The 5,000-nt window shown below is 32.0% G+C and overlaps 1 protein-coding gene across 4 annotated transcripts in view; it reads left to right on the top strand.

Moving 5' to 3' along the window:
* The window catches only part of LOC137634152 (protein Star-like), a 139,550-nt gene that overhangs the window by 67,113 nt on the left and 67,437 nt on the right, over positions 1–5,000 (top strand). The window lies entirely within an intron of this gene.

The raw sequence follows: 5,000 nt of genomic DNA, 5'->3' as shown, positions 1-5,000 counted from the left end.
CCTGTACTTCGTACCTCTTGAAATTGTCGTCATTGTTGGATAACTTACCCTCCCAAAAAATTATGAAGCATTAGGCCTATTCCTGTTTGATCTCTTAAGATTGGTGTTATTTTTGGCTACTTTCCCTTTGAGACATTGCGAGGCAGGAATTTGACATGTAGCCTCCTGAAATTGGTATCATTGATATCTAACTTATCTTTCCAAAAATTGTCTTACTGCATTCTCATATAACAACTTGAAATATGCATCGTTGTTGGCTATATTACCTTTTATGAATTGTGATTGCAATCCGACTTTAATCTTATAATTGGTATCACTGTTGGCTAACAGACCCTCCTAGAAATGTGTGATTGCATGACTATATGACCTCCAAAAACTCTCATAGTTGTTGGCTAACTTCCCCACCTGAAAATTGTGTAACTATGTTCCTACATGACCTCATAAAATTAACCCCATTGTTAGCTAACTTACTCTCCTAAAATTTGGTTACTTCATTCCTATTTCCCCTCTTAAGATTAGTCATTGCTGAATAACTTACCTTCCTAAACGTGTGGCTAAATTCCTACTTATTGTCTTGAAATTGGAATAATTGATGGTTAAATTATTCTTCTAAAATTGTGCTACTTTTCTCCTACTTAGCATCTTAAAATTGATGTCACTGCTTCTTAACATACCCTCCAAAAATTTGTGACTACATTCATACTTAACTTTTTAGAACTGACATCATTTTTGGCTACCCTAAACTCCTAAAAAAATTGTCTGTACTTCTACTCAACTTCTTAAAACTAGTGGCTAACTTACTATCATTAAAATTGTGTGGCTGTATAATTACGTGATCACTCAAAATTAGTGTCATTGTTGGCTAACTTCCCCCCCCCCTTTTTTTTTTTACTGTATTCAAAATTAACCTCTTAAAATTGACGTTATTATTGGTGCCATCCTAAAACTTGTTTGACTGTATTCCTAATTAACCTCCTAAAATTAGTGTCATTGTTGTCTAGTTAATCCCCTAAAAATTGGTTGTATTCATACTTAACCTCTTAGAATTGGCGTTATTGTTTGCTGACTTACCTTCATAAAATTTTTTACTGTAATCTTATTTAAACCCTGAAAATTTGCGCCATTGTTTGCTAACTTACCCTCATAAAATTGTGTGACTGTATTCCTGCTGAACAATTTTCAAAATTGGGGTCATTGTTGACTTGCTTTCTGTTTTGAAATTGATGCATTGTTGACTTAACTTCTCAAAGCATGGTGTCATTTTATGTTTATTATGCCTTTCAAAGAAGTTTCGTATAAGTGTATTTGTCTTTTTTGAAAAATTATTATAGGGCTAGTTATTCTTTTAGAGATGCTTTGAAAGGAAATGACTCGGGGAGGTATAGTGCTTCTCCTTTGAATTTACAGTATAACTGAACTGGGTAACAATGGCTTGTTTCAATGAATCTGTTCCAGGACTCACACACGCACACAAAAAATTCCGTTTTTAGGCATAGGGGAAAATTAAGTCAATTGTATTTTTTGGAAAAATTAAAGTTCGCGCCACATGCAGCCGCATATATTTACGCTCTGGTATTCTTGTATGAAGATTTTCCCTCACATGTTTGCCTGATTGCTGAGATAAATAAGTTGGTGAATTTGTCACCATATTGTCATAGGACACAGAACACAGCGATGTATTATAAATCTTAATTTTATGTATAGAAGGAAAGCAGTATTCCTTATAATCACATATTAATAAAGGAAATAGTTGACAGGTGATATGAATAGAAGTGTACTGTCTTGCTTTTACATAAGGTCAGAAGATCGTAATTTCTTCTTGTTCGTAAGAGTGGGGGTAAAATACAACCCTTAGACGAGAGTCATATTTCAACTTAAACTTATAAACAATTAAGTGTACTGAGAGCAATTTGAATATGTTAAGGATATTTGTCAAAAAGACTTGGGTGCAGTATTTTCAAAGATATTTTACTTACATTTTATTCGCCGATTAGTAACAATCTTAACACCCGCCATAAGTTATTAAATTAAAAAATAAAGAAATTTAAAATGCTGTACATGTGTAGTCAATGCGACTATGTTTTTTTTTTTTTGTGTATAACGTAATATATTACAGCGCGATTGTGTAGTCTATCCAGAAATAATAGGCTCTAATTATGTGTAATTTTATTTTGTTTGTGGCTAATTCAGCACATTTGTCATGTACCTTCTCCCTCCCTAAAAAAAAAAAGTCAAGATTATAACGCATATTTGATTGTTTACAAATGCTGACTACATTAGCTTAAAAGGAAAATATGCTAAAACTTAACTTTTTTTTCCTAAGGTTGATTGTTGTTCTCAGTACGCTTTAAACAAAACCTTGTTATGTTCTGGTTATTTGTAAATATAGAAAAAAACAGCATTGTGATTACTGAAAACGTTTGGTTTATATTCGCGACGTGGCTTGAATTTTTTTTCAACAATTCAGCTCTCTCTCTCTCTCTCTCTCTCTCTCTCTCTCTCTCTCTCTCTCTCTCTCTCTCTCTCTCTCTCTCTCTCTCTCTCTCTCTCTCTCTCAGTATGATATTGAGACAAAAGTGGGCTGTTATCAATGAAATGTCTGATATTTTTTTTTTTTTTTTTTATACATAATTCTTGTTTAATGTTAGATGATGATGTTTGTTGCCAGATAGACTAGAATAAAAGAGCAGACTCGTTTGTTTTACTCCAATTGAAAATCATTACTATTAGCTTGACTCCGTGTGTATATTCATATTTTATATTGTTATTAGGATCCTAATTGTGGTTTATTTATAGTGACATCAGAGGAAATAGTAGACTTGTTCTTGTAATCAATGTTGTAATATTTTATCAACCGTATTTTAAAATATGATAATTTTAATCCCCAGTAAAATCACTCCTCATGTTATCATATAAGAGATTATGTACTTAAGAAGTTCTTTGTAAATGACATCAGTTTCCCTGACAAATGAAGTAAGAATTCCATATCATGAGAGCTTTTCTATGTAAACGACCAAACAGTATGCATTGCATTATTATATTTTTGGTTGTCCCATTTGGTGGAACAGCTTACTGGTTTATGTGTCTATCGTCACAATTGAGATTCTTTTCACATTTCTTTGATATGAATCATGTGTATTACTTTGACCGTTTACTCTTCATTCCATTCCTTTGGTTTATAGGCACTCAGCTGTTCAACTTCTTATACTTTTCTTCTTTCCATATTTAGTTACTGAAGAAAAAACAAAACAAAGGGTGACTTTCATGAATTGACATATATGACTGACTGGTCCCAATAAACTTGACATGATAATAATAATAATGATAATAATAATAATAATAATAATAATAATAATAATAATAATAATAATAATAATAATAATAATAATAATAATAATAATAATAATAATAATAATAATAATAATCACGTATTTGGGTATAGGTCAGACCTTTAAGAGATTGGCTTTTTGTGTTTCTCCCGCCATTTGTTCTGAGAATTTCAACCTTTCTTCCTATGATAAGAAGTTCCTTCATTACTTTTATGGTTTACCTCCCCCCCTCCTTGCCTTCTTGCCTCTCATTCTTTTCCCTTTTTTCTTGTATTCCTCGGGCGAGGTCGTTAGGTTGCAAGTTCGACTGATATGTGCTTGCAAAGAAATAATCAAGAAGTATAAATATGAGTTATGTATGTGTGTGTATATATATATATATATATATATATATATATATATATGCATGTATGTACTGTATGTATGTATGTATGTATGTATATCATAATCATCACCATCATCTCCTCCTACGTCTATTGACGCAAAGGGCCTCGGTTACATTTCGCCAGTCGTCTCTATCTTGAGCTTCAAATTCAATACTTCTCCATTCATTATCTCCTACTTCGCGCTTCATAGTTCTGACCCATGTAGGCATGGGTTTTCCAATTCTTCTAGTGCCTTAAGGAACCCAGCTGAACGTTTGGTGAACTAATTTCTCTTGGGGAGTGCGAAGAGCGTGCCCAAACCATCTCCATCTACCCCTCATCATGATCTCGTCCACGTATGGCACTCGAGTAATCTTTCTTATAGTCTCATTCTAATCCTGTCCTGCCATTTAACTCCCAATTTCCTTCCGAGGGCTTAGTTCTCAAATCTACTAAATCTATTGGAGATTGTTTCATTGTCATAACATGACTCTTGTCCATAGAGTAACACCGATCTCTCTAAACTGATGTATAGTCTGATTTTTATATGTAATCTCAGACGATTTGATTTCCAAATTTTACTTAAACTAGCCATTGTCTGATTTGCTTTTTTCAATCTTTCACTAAACTTTAATTCTAAAGATCTTGTATTGGAGATCATAGTTCCGTATAGATGGTGTGTAGATACTCGTGCTAATCTCGTTAGTGCTTGTCAACAAAAAAATTTGTGTACGGATTTATTTGCTTGCAGATCAAAACAATGCTCATATTCTGAGTGCTTTCAGATCAAAACAATGCTCATATTCTGAGTTACTTGTAAACTGAGTTAATACTATATATATATATATATATATATATATATATATATATATATATATATATATATATATATATATATATGTATATATATATATATATATATATATATATTATATATGAATATATATTAGATTGATAGATATACAGTATGATGATATGTCTGTTACTGTCAAATACCTTAAAAATGGGCAGAAAAAAAAAAACGACCAAGCGACTGCTAGTGCATCTCTAGAACGTTAATATTTTAGATTAATACATATTGGATATGCACCGAAACTTATGCAGAACATTAGATTAGCTTGAAAATTTTTCATTACTTGTTTATCAACCTTTGAGTTTTGTCTCTCAAAATGATAATTCTTTTAACAGACTGATGATGGTTGCTTTGGCTATCTTAAAAAATAAAAGGTTATGTCCTTCGTCACCAATATATATTGGAAGTTTCAAGATTAACCAGGTTATAGGATGATAAACATTACCAAATGTC

The sequence above is a fragment of the Palaemon carinicauda genome, chromosome 44, assembly GCF_036898095.1.
Source record: "Palaemon carinicauda isolate YSFRI2023 chromosome 44, ASM3689809v2, whole genome shotgun sequence".
In the NCBI taxonomy this organism is placed as follows: domain Eukaryota; kingdom Metazoa; phylum Arthropoda; class Malacostraca; order Decapoda; family Palaemonidae; genus Palaemon; species Palaemon carinicauda.
This window is presented reverse-complemented; position numbering and strand designations above follow the sequence as displayed.